The sequence below is a fragment of the Triturus cristatus genome, chromosome 8, assembly GCF_964204655.1.
Source record: "Triturus cristatus chromosome 8, aTriCri1.1, whole genome shotgun sequence".
Lineage (NCBI taxonomy): Eukaryota > Metazoa > Chordata > Amphibia > Caudata > Salamandridae > Triturus > Triturus cristatus.
In genome coordinates, this window is record NC_140591.1 from 1343900668 (window position 1) to 1343923020 (window position 22353).

A 22353-nucleotide genomic window follows, 5' to 3' on the forward strand; every position below is an offset into this window, starting at 1 on the left:
ACGCAGCTTTGGGAAGTGCAAAGATGGCCTTGTACACCTTGGTCTGGAGTGGGTTAAGTATTTTGGTTTCCATACCATGCCATATTTCAAAACCGTATGCAAGGGTGAGTAATATTTGCATAGACATCACTTTCAAGAGGTAGCTGTGAGAGGGTCAGCTCAATTTCTTTTTCAGCAATTTATATGCAAAGATTAGTGATTGTACTTTAGCTCTAATTTCCCTTTTCTGATCCATGAATGACATGCATCATCCCAGCTTAATTCCCAAATATTTATAAGAGCCAATCTATTTTACCTGTTCACCCTTTGCGTACCATTTAAATTTAGATTTGCTGAAATTAGTGTTCACTAGGCTCACCAACTTTGTTTTCTTCTTGCTCAGCTACAACCATTTCTGATCGAGGTAATTTGTCAGATTGTTTATAACTCTTTGCAGTCCGATCAGACTTTTGCTCAGAACCACTATATCATCTGCATATTGAAGGTATGGTATTGACTCATTTGCCAAATTAGGTGGATGGATGTTGCCTTTTGAAAGATAACTATTTATATCAGCAAGGTACAAATTAAATAAACTCGGTGCCAAAACACAGCCCTGTTTTAGGCCGTGATTGGTGTTTATCTTGGCTGCCACTCTGCTGCCATCTCTGAGCTTCACCCTGACCCAGGTGTCACTGTGTAAGGCTATTATGCCATTGATTTATTGTCGTGGTAACCCCCATGCTTTCAGTTTTTCCCAGAGTTGATCTCGTGGAACTCTGTCGAACGCTGATTTTAAGTCTATGAAGCATGCGAATAGTCAAGATTTCCTGCTTATAGCTTTTTCTATCAGGGCTGCCAGGTTTGCCTAATCCTGTTTGAAAATTCAGGATTATGCACTTTTCCTCCAGCAATGCTTAGAGGTGTACTGAAATGCATGATGAAAATAATTTTGCCTCTACATCAATCAAGGCTATAAGCATGTAGTTGTCTGGCTAGGCGCAATTTCTGTTTTTGTATATTGGATGGAATATATTTCCATTCTAGGAATTTGGTATCTTGTCCTGGCTGTATAAATTGTTAAAAAGAGGTGTGAAATAGTTGGCCCAAAAATTAGGTGCTTGCTTGAATACGGCATTTGGAAGGCCATTTGGCCCTGCTGCCCCTTCAGTTTTTAGTTTTTTTAAATATTCCTTTAAGTTGCTTTGTATTGGTTTGTGTATTGGATCCATAGGTGCATAGGAGTGGTGACTCTCCTTCCAATTGTATGTTTTCCTGTATTGAGGGACAGGAGATTGTGGCGCTATTCCTTCCCTCTTGACCTACTTCCAGTACCATGATCTCCATCATGTTCTTGTTGTTTTGGGGTTTATTATACAACTTGTGAATATGTTGGTTCCATGTTTGTTCACTTATACATGTGTTTTGATGCTGTCTTGGTCCCTTTGTTAAATTGTTTATTATTCCCCAACATTCCTTGCTGTTTGGCACTTTACTGGCCCAGAGCAGTTTGCTCCAGATATTTTCCTTGTGTGTCTTTTTTGTCTCTCTACATTCATCCCTATATTTCTTTCTCATTTCTGTCAATTTGCTTTTGTCTGTAGTTTTTCCATTTCTTGCTGCCGCAGCCTGGGACCTTACCTGTCTTATGATTTTTCTTTTCTGGTCACGCAGCTGTATATTGTACCATGGTTCGTTCCTTATTCCTTGGTTCCTCTGGTGTACTTGATTGCAGGGAATTTTTTAAGTAGGGATTTTTCTAAGTTCTCCCAGTTTTGTTCTAATTGTTGTTGCTCTCTCGTGGACCCTGTGTTGTTAACAAAGTCATAAATGGCTTCCATAATCTGTTTTGGGTTTGTTCCACACCACTTCAGTTTCCTTAGATTGTACATTACTGGCATTTCTGTTAAACTCTTTGTGTTACTTTTCTGAAGAAGGTGGATATTTATTGCCTGGTTTTGCTGTAAGTAGTCACTTTCCGGACGAGGGTTGATTTGAACTGCATTGACCGTATGGAGGAGATCCTTGATTACAAGGGTATAATCTATGGTTGATTGCCTATTGCCGCTGAAATATGTTACTGCTGCCGGTCTATCGCCCTTTATTTTTCCGTTCAGTATTTTTAAACCTAGTGCTTCCAGCTCTTGTCTTAATTCCAGGGCCTCGGGCTCACATTGATTCTTTCTCCTTTCCTGGTTACTCCTTATGAAGTTGATATTAAGTTCCCTGAAATTATTATTTCACAATGTTTATGGGTGGATTGGAGCACCTTTGTGAGATTTACCAGGCTGGACGATCTTTCCTTCTTCCTTTTTTCTCAGGGTGAATGTATACTTTTATTATCATTAACTACCAGGACTTTGTATGTGTGGGCCTTTTACACTCATGTTTCAGAACTTTGTGACCAATTTACTCCTGCATCTAGTTCTTCTGTTATCCAGTCAAATTTTACAGTGGCATAGATTGACACCCTCCACCCCCTTGGGTGCCAGTAGTTGGAAAGTCTTTTAGGCAAAACATGATGTTCTTCATAACCTATAATTGAATTTGATGTCAGATTCCATGTTTCTTGGAGTATTATTAAATAAAAACTTTGTACAAAGGATAGAGTGTCTTGTCCTATTTCTCTGAATCCCTGGACATTCCATGAACAGATCTTAATGATATCCTCTTTGTATAGGCTAGGACGGGCCCAGTAGTTTCATTCCTTTGGTGCCCCATGCTTTCATCAGGGCCATTGTTGACTCAGGACCTTCGGCACCCAGGACCAGTCCTAGTTATCTTGTTGTTTTGATCCGGGTAGGCTTAGCCTAGATTCTCTCTGACTTTGGGCCGAGTTTTGCCATGCTTTTGGCGGTTTGCAGACATAATATTGATGTCTAAATATCAATATACAGTTATAGCGATGTTTAAATATCGATATGACAGAATATCAAACATTAAGAATATCGTCAACCAGAATATCGACATGCAGGTAAGCAATATTGTTTTAATTAATATCGATGTTAGTAATATTGTTAGTAAAAATATTGTTGTTAATAATATCGATTTTTTGTGTGTGTTTTGTATGTTAGTGTACGTGTTAAAAGTATATCTTATTTTTGTAATGTATGTTTGAATTCATTTTATGTTAATTAATGTTTGCGTATTTTAGTTCAGTAGCGAGTTGTGGGTTTATAGGGGAATAGGGTGGGAAGTAATTTAATTTTAATATATTTAATAATCATTTTTTAGAAGTTATTAATTTTAAAAAAAAAAAACATAAATATTGCGTTTTAGTTCTGTAGCGGGTTGAGGGTTTATAGGGGAATAAGGTGGGAAGTAAATTCATTTTAATTCATTAATTAATATTGTTATTAATTAATATTTTTGTATTTAATAATTTATATTGTAAATTGTGTTAATTGATTTTTTAATAATTAATAATTAATTGGTAAATATGTTAATTGTGTAATTTTTTAAGGAGTGGGTTGTGGTTTTATAGGTGAGTAGGGTGGGAAGTAATTTAATTATAATTATTATTAATTGTATTATTTAATAATAATGTAATTAATATTTCATTTTTTTAATTGTGCTACAAATGATATTAATTAGGTATTAATTATTAATTGGTAAATATGTTAATTGTGTCATTTGTTGACCAGTGGGTTGTGGTTTTATAGGGGAGTAGGGTGGGAAGTAATTTAATTATAATTAATTAGTAATAATTGTATTATTTAATATTGATGTAATTAATATTTTATATTATTAATTATGTTAAAATGTTATTAATTAGTTATTAATTGGATATTAATTACTAATAATCAATTGGTAAATATGTTAATTGTGTAATTGTTGGTTGGTTGGAGTTGGTTGTGGGTTGATAGGGGAGTAGGGTGGGAAGTAATTTAATTTTAATAAAATGTAATTATTTTTGTATATACAATATTTATTTAAAGTTATTTTATATAGTGTTAATTGTGTTAACTAATTTATTTGTAATTGTTTTTAATGTACTTGTTAATTGTTATTGGTTAATTAATTAATTGTTAAGTGTCTAACACTTTTCCTACTGTTACACTTGGTGGAGTGGGAATAGTTCCCACCCGCTATCCAACACTTTCCCTACTGTTGCACTCACTGAAGTGGGAATTGTAATTTTTACCCACCCGCTATCCAACACTTTCCCTACTGTTGCACTCACTGAAGTGGGAATAGTAATTTTTACATTGTCGCTTTCCAACACTTTCCCTACTGTTGCACTCACTGGAGTGGGAATAGTAATTTTTACATACCCGCTAGCCAACACTTTCCATACTGTTACACTCACTGGAGTGGGAATAGTAATTTTTACCCACCGGCTATCCAAAACTTTCCTTACTATTGCACTCACTGGAGTGGGAATAGTAAATTATTCCCCTCTGCTATCCAACACTTTCCCTACTGTTACACTTGGTGGATTGGGAATAGTAAATTATTCCCACCCGCTAGCCAACACTTTCCCTACTGTTGCACTCACTGGAGTGGGAATAGAAAATTATTCCCGTCCGCTATCCAACACTTTCCATACTGTTACACTTGGTGGAGTGGGAATAGTACATTATTCCAACCCGCTATCCAACACTTTCCCTACTGTTGCACTCACTGGAGTGGGAATAGTAATTTTTGCCCACCCGCCATCCAACACTTTCCCTACTGTTGCACTCACTGGAGTGGGAATAGTAAATTATTCCCCTCCGCTATCCAACATTTCCCTACTTTTATAGTTAATGTAGTTCAAACTATTTATTAAAACAATATTAATTTAAATATTTTAATTTATTATAGATATATTTTATTTTTATATTTATATTACAGGTTTATGTATATACACATATATATGTATTTATAACTTTTCTTATGTTAAATTAAATAAATATTTATTAGTATTATTAAGTTAATATATATTAAAAAAATATGGATGTTTAATTTTTTTTATTGCATTTATCATTTATCAGTTTTTAACATTTTTAAATAATTATTCAATGTGTATGCTAGAGGAGGTCCTTCTAACCAAAATTCTGTTACCATTTCCTCTTTGGAAAAGGTCCTAGCAGGTATCCCCCCACTTTCTAATATTATCTTGGGAGGTGACTTAAACTGTACATACAAACCTTTAAGTGAGGAAGATCTTTTAGGGACCCTTGAGGACGACATAAAAAATGCCATCCCTATTCTAAATCTGAGTCCCATTAAGAGGTGGACAGCGAGGGCATTGCAGATCACTGCCCTAACTATGGAATTTAATCTTCGGGCACTAAATGGAAGAACTATTTCTGACCCCCATGGGGCTATGACCTTCAACAGATTAAATGGGCCATCACGTATTGACTATATCATTTTAGATACAAACTCATGGGGGTATGTGGTTGACATGAAGGTCAAGCAGATGCTAGATAGTGATCACAATCCACTCTGTGTAGATATTAGATGGCAAGCAAGGGAAAGCACTACAAACGCACATTTAGTTTCAAAAGCAGTGATCCCTACAAATTGCAATAGAAGGCTCAAATGGCATAAAGTGTCCTGTCATGAGGATATCCTATCTGGTATAAGTCTCCAAGTGGCCTCTAAGGCAGCAGAATTTGCTTTGCTCAACTCCATGCTTGCTGAGAAGAATAGTGTAGACCTGAGTAATTCTTATAAGGAATTTATAGAAGGTATAGGCTCTCATTTTAAAACAATGGGGTCTAAGGGTGGGACAAAACTAATAGCTAAAAAGGGTAATCCATGGTTCACTGCAGAATGTAGAGATCGGAGAAAGGCCATTTCATCAGCCTTACAGAAAAAAGATCCTATAGCTGTAAGGCTGGCTAGACAAGATTATAGGAAATCTATAGATGCTGCCAAACGGGCCTGGGAGGAGGATAATTGGCAGGAACTAAAGAAGGCGGCCTTTTTAAAAGACTCTAGTATTTTCTGGGCTTTAATAACCCAACTAACTAAAAGAGGCTCAGACCCTATCCCCAACAACAAAACTGACCAGCAATGGTTTCTGCATTTTTCGAATCTTTACTGCAGTGAAGTAGAGTCTGACCATTCCTTGACTGCCAATTCAGACCCCGAATCAGTACCTATGCAGTTTGAACCAATAGATTTTTTTACTCTTATGGAGGTACAGACAGCTATTAAAAGTATAGCACCTGGGAAGGCTGCAGGTCCGGAGGGGCTGCCAGGAGATTTAATTCTTCACAACCCTACAGTATGGGCAAACCTTATTCTCAATTTGATGAATTTATTGTTAAAGGGCTACGCAGTTCCAGATTCCTGGAAGGGCGCGGAGGTAGTTACAATTTATAAGAAGGGGGCGAGAGAGGACCCTGCCAACTACAGACCGATAAGCCTAATTGATGTCATCCAAAAGGTGGTTGGCAGGGTCCTTATCTCCAGAATGGGGACCTGGCTAGAAGAGGGAAACTTTTTAACACATCTACAAGCGGGTTTTAGACAGAAAATAGGTACTATGGACCAAGTATTTAGATTTACAGCCACTTACTGAAAGACTGTTTTAATCGGTAAGGGGTCCTTGTACGTGGCCTTTATTGACCTTAAAACCGCTTTTGATCTTGTCCCCCGAGTCAAACTGTGGCAGGTATTGCACGATATGGGCCTTCCACGATACCTTCTGGAACTTATTAAAAGATTGCATGATGGCACGTATGCGAGAATCAGATGGGGGAATGAAGGCCAGCTGACTGAAAGAATACCCGTGCAGAGGGGGGTCCGCCAGGGATGTGTGATGGCTCCGACTTTATTCTCCCTCTTTATAAATGGGGTGGCAGACCATTTGAGGGAGGACCCAGCGGATGCCCCGCCCTGGCAGGGGAAAAAATACCTACCCTCCTCTTCGCAGATGACACCCTCCTTATGTCTAAAACCCCCTCTGGCCTCCAGAAACTTCTAGACAGGTTCAGTGCCTTCTGTAACAATCGTGGTCTTATTGTCAACACTACGAAAACCAAATTGATGGTTCTGTCCAGAAACAAAAAACCTAAGAAAATTAACATTGTACTAAATGGCACTTTATTGGAGGAAGTTGATGCATTTGATTACCTAGGGGTCAGGTTAAATTGTAAAATGAAGTGGGATTCTCACATCGCTAAGATGTTGTTAAATTTTAAGAGAGTGACAGGAGCAATCGCCAGAGACCATCGCTTGACCTCTAGTAAACCTATCAGCCCTGTCTTACTGGTTTATGAGGGTAAGGCATTATCCGCAGCAACCTATGGCTCCGAACTGTGGGGATCTGAAAGAGCCACTGACTTAGTTACAGCGGAACACAAATTTATGAGAGAGTTAGTGGGTCTTCCAGTCTCTACCCCCATTAAACCACTACTTCATGACCTGGGACGTCGCACAATTAAAGAAATTGTTGGACTCCGGCCTTTACTGTTTTGGGTTCGTCTTAGAAGGCACCGGAACTTAGCAACTATGCCGCAGTCCTCGATGAACTCATTGATTTGAATGGTTAAGGGGTGATCCCTTGGCTGAAATATTTAAGGGACCTGGTAATCAATCTGGGGTTAAAAGAAGAATGGCTATCACAGCAGCCCCCGCCAAAAGATACCATTAAAAAGCTATATTGGGCGAGGATAGAAGCAAGGGACTTGGGAAACCCCAAGAGGGCCCTTTAACCGACTAATTTTTGTCCCGTAAGCCAGTACCGAAGCTGGAATCGTTCCTTGATTTTATCTCTACACCAAGAGATAGATCCTTGTTCCTTAAAATGAGATTTGGTACGCTACCCCTGAATGACTTTACGAGTAGCTGGAAAAATTTTAAGCTCCACCAAGCAGTTTGTCCGGGGTGCTCTAATCCAACCGAATCACTGGGCCACTTCCTGTTTGCCTGTAGGGCATACAGGGGGCCCAGGAAAAGATGGCTAAGCCCAGTGTGTAGAAAATTGGGAACTAGGCAGTGTTCAGTGGCCCTTCGCATCCTAACAACGGATACTACATCTTTGATGGTAATTTGTGGGGTTGCTAAATATTTGGGGAAAGCGTGGCAAATACGAACCAAGCTTGCTGAATAGAGTATTGGGTAGACCGTTAAAACGTGTAATCGTGCCGTTTTATGAATTAGCACCTTATTAATTGACATCTTTGGCCCTGCTACATTTTTCCGGGCTTGTTGTTCTTTTTATTCTTAATCATGAATTTTAAGAAAACTTACTTTTAAATGCTTCTTTTTAGTGTATATTTGTATACTGTTTTTAGCAAGTTATATCAATTTATGATGAAATTGTTTTTATTGAATCTAATTCGATCTATGTTGTACTGTACTTACTTTTATGATACCTTGCTATCGAATAAAGTATTATACTACTACTACTAATACTTATAACTATGTTTTTATTAATTATATTTATCATTTAATGTTTTTTATATTATTTTTAAGACATTTAAAAAAATTATATTTTAAGTAACGATATTTTAAACAACAATATTTTGATTTTGATATCTTTGTACTTACCATTGTAGACATGGGCTGTCAATATTCTGTCCACGATATTGTAGACTCGATATTCCTGTAGCTCGATATTCTGTCCGTCGATATTGTGTCAGTGATCTGCTTTTGGTGAGGTGTTTCTGGCTCTCCTCTTGAATAAATTTGAAACTTTGACTGTAACTTGTTCTACTTTTGATTCCTCTGTGTTTTGCAGTAGATGTATTTAGGGCATATGTGATGCTTTACTGTAATGCCCCAAGCTTCAAATATGAGTCTTGTTGAATATATCTGGTCCATCGTTTCATTGGAAGTCTACATTGTTAAGGTTGCTTCTAGTTCAGATCTGTTTTCCATTTGCTGAAATTCTACAGGTTGAAGATCAGCTGATGTTATGTTCCTTGATTCCATATAACCATAAACAGTCTTAGCAAGTTTCCTCTCTTTAATTTGTCCTGTCTCCCCTCTGTTAGATATTCTTGAGACAAATCAATTTTGGTGAGGTATCTGCTGTGTAATTTGAATGATTTGTTTCCTGGTTTGTGCCTCTTGGATTCTTAAAGTGATCGTGATCCATTTGAGTAATTTGGCCTATATTTTCTTGGGTTGCCCTTTCTTGTGTGGAGGTGTTAAGTTTACCTTTTTTGTTGTATCGCTAGCCAGGCTCCCTGATTTCCATCTGGATCCTGTCCATGTGAGCTCTGACCTTGTTTGTTCTTCAGTTGGTAAGGCGCAAACACTGCTCTGCTTGTTAAAGATAACTTGTACTGGGTTTCTTTTGCCCTGTTATATTATTGTTTGGTTTCCTGGTAGTTTTACTGTTGGTTTTGCTGCCTCTTTGTCCTGGCCTGATATTTCGTTTCTAGTCATTTTTATATCTGTGCTTGGAACAGCTTTCTCTTGAGTTGTTTAACTATGTCCAGTTGGCACTGGGAGTTCACTCAAAATTCTCGGTTCACCCCCAGGTTTTATATTTGTGTGTTTTGTTTCTGACCTTAGTATTGAAGTTTCGAACTTTGGGTTCCCTTGTTGTATAGCAGGATGTTTATTTATTTTGGTTTCTGCATTTGGGTTTCTCTGGTCTATTCTTTTTACTTAATCTGATAAAAAGACTTTGCTAATTGATGATTTATTTGCGGTAACCGTAAGGTCTGGGGTATTTGTCCCTCGACTGAATGTGTCCAGTGTTGTTTCTCTTTTACCAGAATTTTTTATGTTGAGTGTGGATTGTTGAGTAAAGCTTGGATAAATTTGTGCGGCTCCCAGGGCAATTTGTTTGCTTGATTTAAGTCTGGCCTCCCGGGCTTGCTTTCATTGTTTTTTAGTTGAAACTTCACTCGGTGAACTTTGGATGGACATTAATTGGGCAGCATTCTGGTTATTACTAGTATGTCTCATATCCATTGCTTCCTCCTTTTTTTCTTTGCCAGCTAGGACGAGGTTAAAAGTCTTCTTAGTAAGTCCCGCTGTACCTTGGTTGTCATTATGCTGTTGTTTTGTAGGTATAATTTCTGTTTTTTCAGTTGGTGTGACCACGTGTAAAATACCTGTAAGAATTTCTGGAAGAGAAGCCAGTTTGTCTATTATTTGTCCACATCCACAGTTATGATTTGATAAATGTCCGCTACCTTGTGTGTTATTATTATTTCCTTTTTATGATTTGGGTTGTTATTGTTTCCAGATTTGTGGTTATTCCCGCTATATATTTTGCTATCAGATTCATTTGGTAGATCCGTAATTTGTCTGATTGAAAATTTAGAACATTTATGGCTTGCTGTAATGTTCTTTGCAGAGTTTCACTCCATTGTACTATAGGGATGGTTTGCATGGAAATACCCAATGATGATACGATCCCACTACTGATGAAATCGTGATTGGTGATGACTGTGTTTTCCTGCTTACTGAGGATTGGTCAGTTTAAACTTTTTTATTTCTCTCATGCTGGTTGATGCTGTAGATTGGTTTTATTGGGGTTAAGGCAGCACCCCCTTCCATCACGACTTGCCTTCCCATGGACAAGACTGTGGCTGAGGGTTGCCCTGAGTTGGCAGAATGAATTGCATCTTGAGTTAGTATATTAATTTCAAGGGCTTGGAGTAGATCCGCATCGTTTGATAATGAGAATAAACATTTCCAAAATCCTTCTTGTATATTTTTCAGCATATTTTTTGTGAGTGTGACTTTTTCTGGTGCTTCTTTCTTTTCTTGATTTATATTACTTGTTGTAACCTTAGTTGGATCCATCAGGGATTCACTCGAGTGCACCTGTGCAATTGTTTTTATCAGTCCACTGTGTAGGGTTACCCCCTCTGGGTCAGACTTCCCTGCACTTGGCTCATGGCTAGGTTTCCGAGTGTGATTGATACTTTCATTTAATTCAGTTAAATTGACCTGTTTATCTGAAACTCCTAGTATCTGAGGACTTGCTTTACCCAATTTGTTGGGGATTATGGGACTTGGCAGACCAGGGGCCTCGTCTGATGTGGCGTATATAGCTGCCAATGTATCCTTTAAAAGGCATCATTTCTATTTCCCATTTTTTCCCCCAAATTAGAAAAGTGCTGGTTCTGGGGAGGGTGCTGAGATCAGCCTTTCTTTTTGCTTGGTCATTTTCTTTTTTTTTAACTTGTGGCAGGAGTAAAGCCCTTGAATGTGTGCTTTTCCTAGCTTTATGCATATTTGCCTGACTTATTTTCACCAATCTCATTACCTCTCTTTTCTTTTATTATTCAATTTTTTGATGAACTGCGAGGTTGTGAGCTGCTGCCTTTACTTTCTTTTGGGGGCAAATTTTGGCGATAGCCACTTGAGCTTTGGTGTTGGCTCTTTTAATTTTAAATGTTGGTAGACTTTAACAGAAGTTGATAGACTTTGATAGCCTTCTACTGTTCTTTGTACTTTTCTTTGTACTGTTCTGGTCAAGAGTCTCCAGCACCCCCCTGTGAACCGCTCACCGGCCCAGACCAAGCTATGGGCTGGTCTTTCTCACACAAATCACAGAGGAATGTCACTAGGCTCTCTAGAGCTGCCAATCTTGTTTATTCTCTTCTTATTCTCACCATCCCACGCTTCAGCCCCACCTTTTCTCAACCTTTACCCTGCATCCTTTTCTCTGCGCTTCTTTAAACTTCACTCAGTAGGCCAATAGCTTGCATCTTATAGCTTATTGTTTTTCCCAGTTGGTATGAAATGGATCAGGTGGGGAATCACCGGGGAGGTGGGGACTCCACCTCCATTGCTTCTGAAAGTGCCTAGGACCTGTTGCCAAATACTGCCTTTCCTGTGGCGCTGTGCCTTGCGGATGATCAAATAACCACTCTTCTGGTAGCAAACTGGTGCTTTGACCAAGACGAGATTTTACGCTTTTGAGAATTACGTGGGGTGATGACTAGGTGCACCAATTCGCAAGCCGCACAGACCTTGTGTCAGTTACTTCCGTGAAATCGGGCAGTGAACCACTGAACCTTTCACCGCTTGCTTCCTGCGCTGACTCTCGCTCTCGCTCATTGGGTGGCAATTTGTAGATGGCAACCGGGGCCACTACTTGTGCCTTATGCTTGTGGCTGATCTGTTTGTTGAGGATATGATGCTGCCATATGCAAATGCTGCTGATGTCAACACTGAAGCTGAGGTTGAAGCTGATTAGATTCAATTTGATTCCTTAACAGATGTCCTCGGCCAAGGAGCACTACTACACAGCTGCACGGCTTCGCTACACGGCTCCGCTCCGGCACTAGCTCCACCCTCCTGCTCTGATTTGGGCTCTAACGTCCGGTAAACACTGGTGCCACAGAAATTCAATTTCACAAAGATAGTACATTTACAATGGCAGAGATTGAGGTACTCAACAATATCCAAAACCTGAAAGATGCCCTACATGTTTCACTTCTCTAAATGGAGCAGTTTTGAAAGACCAGGCATATGGATTTCCAAATCATTTCATTACCACACTATCCTCTATGCCCAGCCAAACAAAATAAGCTATCAAAAAAACAAAAAGAAAACAAAGAATGTCTAGCAATTCCCTAAACAATTTTACTGAAATAAACATATCTCACCTACAAGTATACTAACCCATACAAAAGTTTACGGGGCAAATTTATGAGGATTTGGTACAGGGCAGCGCAGCAAGTTACCTTGCTCTGCTGCCCTGCATCAAAGTGAAATGTCAGTAATGCATCAAATCCATGGCATAAGGTGCATTCCTGTCTTGTCCCTCTGTGCTTGCGCCATTTTAGCAGCCTAGTGCTAAATCAGGCACCATTGTACCATGGTGCAAGGCAGCCTGAGTTGTATTCAGGAATCTTTTTGTGGGAAGGGGCACACATAAAAAAAAGGAAACAATTAGGAGAAATAACGTGAATTTACCTTGTTGCGAGGCAAAAGGTTTTGGCACATCCCCCGGTTTACATGGTCTTGTAAATCTGGGGATGCTGAAAGCCTATTGATGTTGAGTGGGAACACTCATTGCAAGGCTCATAGCATGCCTCCTTAGAACAGAGAAAGGCAATGCAGTGATTTGTGCTTCCTTGCCTTACTTCATTTCTATGAGGCCATTCAAAGCCAGCACAAAGTGGCTTTGCTTGGCCTCATAAATATGATTATCTGGAAGTATGAACCTGGTGTTGAAAGAAATGGAAATGTTGTCATTGTCCTCCTCCTCTAGGAGGTAGTTGGAGGGGTCACGCTCCCCTTCATTTGCTGGAGCTGTCTGTGCCCAGGTTTAAGGGATCTAATCAACTCTGCCTTCCTAATCTTATTCAAAGCAAGTATCCCTCTAGACCTACACTGAACCCTAAACTAAGCCACTGTAAGTATAGTCAGGTTAGCCAGATCCAGCTCACTGGTATCCCTAGTTTTGGGTCACAAAAACGTTAAAAAATACCAAACATTTAGAAAAATCAAAAATATGGATTAAAAAATCAGTTTAGATTATTTAGTCTACGGTGTAATTTAAACAGAAGTATGTATCCTCGATGCTAAAAACCAAATGTTGGAAAGTTGATTATTAGTAGTGATAAGCACTGTTCCCTTTAACCTGCGCGCCTGTGCGCCCACATACCTGTTGAATCTGAGCGCGCAGTGACCTCTTTGAAGGGCGCACACCACCAGAGGCAAGTATTCATGTTAATCGCAGCGCCCTATAGAAGCATGATGGGAGCTGCGATTAACATGAATACTTGAAGAAAGGCAGACAATCTGCCCCCCTCCGCACTCCATCATGAAATGTCATGCAGCAAGCCTAAAAGCACACCGTGTGCTTTCACAATCATTAACAAATATTAGTGATTGTGAAAGCACACGTTGTGCTGTTAAGCTTGCTGCCCGCCTTTTCTTTACAGAGCACGGCAGTTTGTGTGCTTTTTAAAACGTTTTCATGTTAAATGCAGCTCCTTGTGTAAGCATGTCGGGAGATGCAATTAACATGAAAACTTTCAAAAAGGCACGCAATTTGCCGTGCTCTATTAACAAAAGGCAGGCAGCAAGCCTAACAGCACAAGTGTGCTTTCCCAATCACAAATATGTATATGTATTAGTGATTGTGAAAGCACACGTGGTGCAGTTGGGCTTGCTGCCTACCTTTTCTTCACAGAGCGCAGCAGTTTGTGTGACTTTTTGAAAGTTTTTATGTTAAATGCAGCCGCGAGGGTAAGCAAGTCGGGAGCTGCAAATTAACATGAACATTCTCAAAAAGGCACACTATCTGCTGCACACTATTAACAAAAGGCACGCAGCACGACGTGTGCTTTCACAATCCCTAATCTGTATTAGGGATTGTGAAGTGCTGGTAGGCTTGCTGTGTGCCTTTTGTTAATAGATAGGGCGACCAGAATTTTAAAGGTTTCAGATTGCTATGTGTGACATTTTCAAAATTTCAGTGCAATCAGGGCACTAGTCATAAAAAAAAGAAGTGCGGGGACTAACCTAGTTAGGCAGTATGCAAGTGACATCAAGGCGCACGACCTCATGGTGCGCGACATCACACATGGCATCACAGGAATTGACATCACACGGCATCACGGAAATTGACATCATAGAAAGTGGCATCACAAGCCATGACTTTGCAGGAAGTGAAATCAGATCTTAGTTTAATAATTTTTTATTGAAGAAGGAAATACACCGAGTTACAAATACATATGTATCCAACAAGAACAAATAAGATGTAAGCCTGTCAGTAAATATAAAAGAAGACTATATAATAGAAGAATCCTATATAAAAAAGGTTATACACAGTGTATACAATAATATTAAATATAGCTAAGAACAGGAAATAAAAGCAAGGCTTAATATACTACACTGAAATAGAAGATCCCTAAATAGGTAGTAGAGTGAATATACTATTTAAATAGGAGAATACATTTTTATCAAAAAGGAAAGAGGGAAAAGAAAGAGGGATAGAATAAGAGGAGAAAGAAAGGAAAAGGAGAGGAAAGAGAAAGGGCAGAAAGAAAAAGAAGAAGAACAGGATACTAAGAGTAGATATAGACTATGATGATGATGATAGAAAAGACGTAAAGGGTAGCCATAGTAGGTCAGACTTAATTTGTATGTGAATGGAAGATTGGGGGATAGAGGCAATTCTATGTTCATCACAGATATAATTCCACCAATGAAGAAAAGACAATTTGGAGTTGTCTTTCCAGCAAGTGAGTATGACTTTAAAGGCCACAGCAAGAAATAAATCTAACAATGGAGAAGCAGGAGTAACTAGATCAAAATCTGGTGAAACAGTGCCTAAAAATACATTTTGAACGTTAAGTTGTACATTATAAGAAAAAATCAGTGAGCATTTTGACCAGATATCATTCCAAAAAACATAAACTTTAGGACAATAAAATAATAAATGTATTAAAGAACCTTCAGCGTTAGGGCAGGACCAACAAGATGGTGTGACAGAATGATTGAATTTATGTAACATGAGGGGAGTAATGATGACTCTATTAAAAATAAGAAATAGGGACTGTGTGATATTAGCAGCTTTGGAGGTCTTGAATAGTTTCTGCCAAAACTTATCCCATTGTGATAATGGTAGAGTCAAGTGACATCAGATCTAAAGCCTTCACATATATGTTTAGCGGGTCTATCATGTGTTCGTTTGAGAGCATTGCGAGGATAATAGCAAGGTGTGCTATCGAAGAAGATATGTGACTTCTACACCTCGCAATCCCCCAGTTTTATATTACGCATCCTGTACATTAATTTACAAACGTATATAACTTATTGTAGATGTAATATGGACGTGTTTATGTAAAGCACTTTCACACCCTGCATTGTAATGAGTAGGGCTATATAAGAAAAAATAGTGGTACTAAAATTATTTCAGGGGAAGTAAGCACTATATAAATGCAGTTTGCATTGTGTAAATACTGAGAAAGACCAACACATCTGATATTCTTCCAGTGCATGCATATCTCCTAACCAGGGACTGAATGGAGTGAAAAGCTGCCTCTCTTAAGTAAGTGTGAAGAGCTAACAAGGTTTGAGCCTTTGTTTCCCCTCCGCTTCATTTACATCAGGTGTGAGGCTTCTGGCTGCTCCTAGCCAAGAGACTCGAACAAAAGGAGTCCTGATGACCCCTCAAATTCCCTTTGTTTTGGGCCCAGCAGGAGTATTAAATAAGAAAGCCCTGTCCCAGCCTGAACGTTGTTGCTTGTTGCAGATGGAAAGCAGACAACGTGCAGGCGACGCTGAAAGTGTCCCAGTGTTTGAAATTACACTAGGACGAGTTCAGCACATTATTCAGTGGGGCCCAAATTCTTGACAGGGTGAACGGCATTCACCCTGTGAAAAAAGTGGGTGGACACCATCCACCCACGTGTACCCCCGACTCGTGCCCGGAGTGCAATTATGAGTGACATTTCAACGGCTTTGAGTGACACTTTCTTGAGAGCAAATTCAGCCTTATTCTACCTAGTAAACTAGAACCCAATTCCCAATATGAACAAACCTGCCCCATACAGTGGATTCAAACACCACACAGCAATTAGAACTAACTCCCTTCATATCCACCAGAGCCAACCTGCTCCTTCGCAGTCCATCTTAACCACATTCACATCCGCAGTGTTCAGCTCACATGTGCCAAGCAAGATTCGGGCAAGGTTGAGATGGGGTTAGAAGTCATTGGTGTTGCTTTGCTGATTATTGCAGGAGAGAGGCCGGGTCTGGCCTTTCAGGACTGGCCTCAGATTGTACGGTGCTTTGTTATGGGTATTTGGCAAAAGTGATAGTAAGGGATACATTGTTACATTAAAAGACTTTTAATGGAGAATATGCTTTTGAATACTGTATCCTTTTTTTGTTTGTTGTAAGTTGCAAACCTGTCTTAAGACCTTTCATGTGGTGCTGTATGTGTAGACACTGTCTTTTCACTTTATTAAGCAAATGTTTGAGTGATATTTGCACTGATATTTGTCGCTGCACCCACACAAGCGACTGGGTTCTTGGCGCACATAGCCTTGGCTGCAGCTCACAGAGACCTTATACTGCCGCACACAGGATAAAAATATTGGAGGCAGGTGTGTAATGCATTTGAAAACACCAATACATTAAATAAGTAATACACAGCACTTTGTAGTGCTTAGGAACCTATAGCACCATATTTTTTTGTCCTCATTTAACCTAAATAAGTGAGCAATCTTTAAGCAAACCACAGGTTTATTTAAGGATCTTCGTACAATGGTGCCTTTTATGTCTTTTGGCCCCCCGAAGATCCAACGAAATCAGTTGCCAAGATTCTGGAGGTAATTTGTGGTGCACATGGTGGGAGGAAACCTGTCATCACCACTAGATAGCAGTACTATCTCCTCTCTCACGTATTTAATAATCATTGGAGTTTTATATGTGACATAATAAATAGCAAAACAATTTATACAACCTTATTCTCCCAATCAATCCAATTCTTCCATATTTTACATCTTTTCTTTGAGGTACTAGCCATGTCTAGTTTATATATACGCCTAGTCGAAACCACCCAATCTAGTACTACTGGTGATTGTGATACAATCCATTTTAAGCAGATTTCCTGCCTAGCTAGAAGGACTAACAAAAACAATAACGAAGCCTGTGATTTAGCCAAATTATACCTAATACCCTCCTCTTTATGTAAAACCCCAAATATAAACAGACTCAAGCTTACCTTAATTTCTCACCCCAAAATTTCCGAGACAGCCTTACCTAAGTCTTGCCAGAAGGCCTGGATAGAAGGACACTGCAAAAACATATGTCGATCATCTGCATCATCAGACTCACTCTTCGGACAAACCTTTCGATGGGCGCCTCCCAATTTAGCCAATTTCTTTGGAGACCAATATGCCCTATGGAGCGTGAACACATGGTTTCTCTTGAGGTAGGCAGCTTTCACCACATTCCAAAGAGTGCGCATTGATACTTGCCATAGGTAAGTTACGTTGGTCGATGGGAGGTGCTTCTCCACTACTCCTCCATAGGTACTAAGGGGGGTTCACTCTTAATTAGAAGCCAGTACCTTTTGGAGACCTCCTTTTGTTGGTGTAGATGTCCACGTTGTAAAAGTTCAAACTCTGCACTGTTTCCTTTTTCTTTATTCAATTGTGCTGCCCAACTAGATAGTTGATAAGACTTGAATCTAGCAAGTCTTTGGTTTGTAAGATTATACAACAAGTCCCACGGGATAAGTTTGTTCCCTTGAAGCAGTTGGCCCCAACTCATAATACCTTCCTCTTGTAATACAGTGGAAAGTGATTCTTTTAAGCAGACTGGCTTGCCTAGGGAATCCCAGATAGGGGCCCCTACGCTATAATAAGAAATCTTCAGAGTCTTCCTGAATTGAAACCAAATTTCACATGCCGAACTTAAAAGCTTTAGTCTAATTTTTTTAAAGAGTATTGGGTGGCCAAACTTGAAAAAAAAACGTCGCCCCCATGGGAATTTTTTTTAGACATGGCTTGAAATATTAAGGAAAAACAGAAAAGGTTGGAGAGGAGAGGTCTTACATTTTTTTATTGAAAGGTAAGACAATAAAATCTAAGATCCGGACTGGCGATACCCCCCTCTGCTTTTGAACATCTCAACTTCCGCCAAGCAATCCTTACCCCCTTATTAGCCGAGAGAAAATAATTTATTAAAGATTGTCGTTTTTTTAATGCAGCCTGATCAAAGGATAAGGGAATCGTATTAAAAATAAAGGTAAACTTGGGCAAAATTGACATCGTGATTAAGTTAGAGTGGCCCAATATAGATAAAGAGATGCTATTCCAAGAATTTAAGAGAGACACCATTTCTTTCTTCTTAAGATCTAAATTCACTGATGCCGTCTTATTAATATCGTGGGTAATTTGGATGCTAAGATAACGGATTTGCTGCTTAGTTGTGACTGGGCCTACAGGTGTATTCCAAGTCATAACCTCTGTTTTTTTAGGGTTAATTAAGTACCCTGAAATCCTTCCAAAATGTATTAATAGTTCCTACAGATTAGGTAAAACAGCAGGTGAGTCCTGGAGAAGATCATCAAATCATCTGCATATAAGGCGACTTTTTTCTCCTAGCTGAAAGGTGTAAAACAGCTGCTGGCCCTAATGCAACAGGCTAAGGGCTCTATGTATAAATTAAATAGTAAGGGAGATAGCGGACATCCCTGCCTCATCCCTCGTTCTAGACTGATTGATTTAGAAAGATTGCTGTTAATAACAAGTCTTGTGGTGGGTGTATTATAGATGTTTTTAATTGCTCTAATTACGCAGTCGCCCAACCCAAACCGTCCGGTCATATATATTAAAAAAGGCCAATTCACTCCGTCAAACGCCTTCGCTGCATCGAAGGCAAAAACCGAGAGAGGACATTTATAGGTAGTGGCTATGTCGATTGCCCCAATTAAGTCATGTGTTAGCTCATGAAGCTGATGACCTCTAATGAATCCCTTTTGGTCCAAATGAACCAAAGAGCTCATTACCAAATTCAGATAGGAGATAGGACGATACGACTCACAGTTCCCCGGATTCTTATTTGGTTTAAGAATTAAAGAGACTGCGGCCTCATCCCATGATTTAGGAATTGGATTATTTTTCGAGAAAATTCTATCAAACATAGTCACCAGGAACGGAGCAATCTCTTCCATCAACGCTAAATAGAATTCATTAGGTATAGCATCTGTACATGCAGCACTGCCCTTTTTTAAATGTTTCAGCACCGTTTTTCAATTCTGCCAAATCTATCCTCAGATTCAGTAGTCTGGTTTGATTTTTGGTTAGTCGTGGAAGTGGTAGGTCCTCTATATAGTTCTTGATTTGCAGCTCTGATACCACTAGATCTTCAGTATATAGCTCCTGAAAAAAAAACTCAAAAGCCTTTTCTATTTTAAAATTGTCTGAGGTGGTCTCTCCTGAGTCTAGTGTTATCTCTTTAATTAAGCTCTTAGTTCGACTTACTCGGGCCTTCCAAGCAAGAAGCTTCCCACATCCCTCCCCACACTCATAATTGGCTAATTTACTAACCTCCCATTTTTTACTTATTAAATCATCTAAATGGGATTTTAATAACTGCTTCTTAGCCATTAAGCTCCTACCTTGCTCCCCAACCAGATATTCTTCATGACAGGATTCACTCTCTGATTTTGCTCTAATTATATCCTCCTCCAATTTCTGGATAACCTTCCTAGTATCCTTATGTTTCCTTGCCTCCAAGATTAACACCACCCCTCTAATAAATGCTTTATATGTGTCCCAAATAATTTCAATTGAGGCAGAATTTGAATTAAGATCAAAGAAGGTTTGTGTTTCAACCTTCAACTGAGGTATTATGGAGGGATCAAGGAGTAGCGTTCGATCAAATGTCCATCTCCTTGTAGATTCACTTTTAGGCAGTTGGAAGTTCAGAGCGACAGCTGAGTGATCTGAAAGATGTTCTGGGACATGTCTTATTGATGACGTATGTTCTAGCAATCTTAATTCAATCAAAAAGAAGTCAATACAGGAAGAGTGATCATACTTTTTGTTATGAAATGTATAGTCTGAAGGTATTCCCAGACCATTGTGTTTTTCTCTCCAAATATCTATCAGACCAAGGTCCCTCATCCGTACCATTGTAAACGAACCCATTTTTGAGGAGACTGATTTCCCCCCATTGGACCTATCTAGTGCAGGATTTGAAGTATATTGAAATCTCCCCCCATTATTATCTGATGATTAGATTGAATGAGGTGATTATAAATTGTGTTTAGAGGGGTTTCATCATCTATATTCGGCCCGTAATAACCGACTATAGTATACCACTCCTTTTGAATTTTAACCTCACAAATAACCCAATGCCCTTTTGGGTCCACCTTAACCTCGCCTATCAAGACTCTAGCTGTCTGTTTAACAATAAGTGCTACACCTTTAGTACAACAGGATTGTGTTGTATGAATTTAATCCATTTCCGTTTATCGCAAATGGCTTTCCTTTCCTCACAAGTTAAGTGGGTTTCTTGAAGTATTATAATTTCAAATTCTGAATGGCACAAATATTGAAGGATTCTCCTCTGCCTAGTTACTACTCTTAGCCCGTTAATGTTCCAGGATAAGAGGTTAACTGGTATTAAAGAAGAAAGAAGAGCTGTAAATAGCAACCATTACAGGTCAGCCCACATTCTCTATTGGTCAAATTAGGATTTTTTTTCTTTTTTCCCTAACTTGCTCCCAACCCAGTGAAAAAAAAATGAAGAAAAATTAACTTCTACGTGATGTGCCCTACCCTCCCACCCTTGGTAACCCTCCGTAGTATTGTCCTGGGCTTGATGGTAAACCGTCCAGTCGAGTTCTCTCCACCTCACCTTCGGATAGCATATATTTTGCAGTATACTAAAATGCCAGAAAAAAAAGAGCTTTACCCCTGAGCCTTAATTTGGTCAATACATTTTCCCACCTCCTTCGGGTCCCTGAAGTTAGTCTCTTTGTTGTTCCACATTACTTTTAACAAAGCAGGGAATCTTAGTTGTGCTGAAGCTCCTAGGGATCTTAGGATCGGTACAAACTTCCCCAGTTCCCATTGTCAACCTTGGGTGATTCTAGACAAATCTGACCTGATTCGGCATGAACTAGCACCTTTAGTAAAGGAGCCAGCTTTAAGCGCCTCAGATAGGATGCGCTCTTTCAAAATATATGTTTTGAAGTGTACCAAACTTCTTCTAGGTGTTGTTCTGTTGGTATTTTTTGTAAAGGGATCTCGGTGGATTATTTGAATATCTGCCTCCAACTCTAGGGAGTCAATGGAGGGAATAAACTCTTTTAGTAACCCTATAAAAAAGACTTTTGATTTTATCACCCTCCAGACCCTCAGGAACATTTAACATCTTTATATTGTTACGTCTGCTATTGTTTTCTAAGACATCTATTTTATCCATCAATAATTTTTCACTTGCTTTTAACAATGACATTTCGGAGCGATTTAACTCTAAATCTTTATCTAAGGCCTTCACAAATGCCTCAATCAAGCAAATCCTCTCCATGATGGCGGAAACTTTCACTTCTAGCCCCTCACATGTATCTTGAATTTTTGCTTGGTTCTGTTCTGAAATAGCAAATTTACTTCTAATTTCAGATGTAAGATTACCTAGCATCATCATCAGTTCTGAAATATTCACATTTTGTGGTTCAGAAGGATTCTCCAATCTAACCACAGAAGATAACTGTCTAGAAGTCTGAGGGGCAGGCTCGGTATCATTGACTTGCTCTTCATGCATAAGACTAGAAATCTGTTTGACGTTGGAAATTTCACATCGGTTTCCTGTGCAATCCTGGTGCTTTCCACCACTCTTTCTCCCAAATTAGCCATTCTAGAATCCACAGTTTCCTTAGTGATTTGGGATAGTGACTGCCTTTCTAAATGATGTATATTTGCCCTACAAACTTGTTGATCTAGTGGCAACACCTTGAAGAAGGATCTAAGGGAGGGGGTTCAT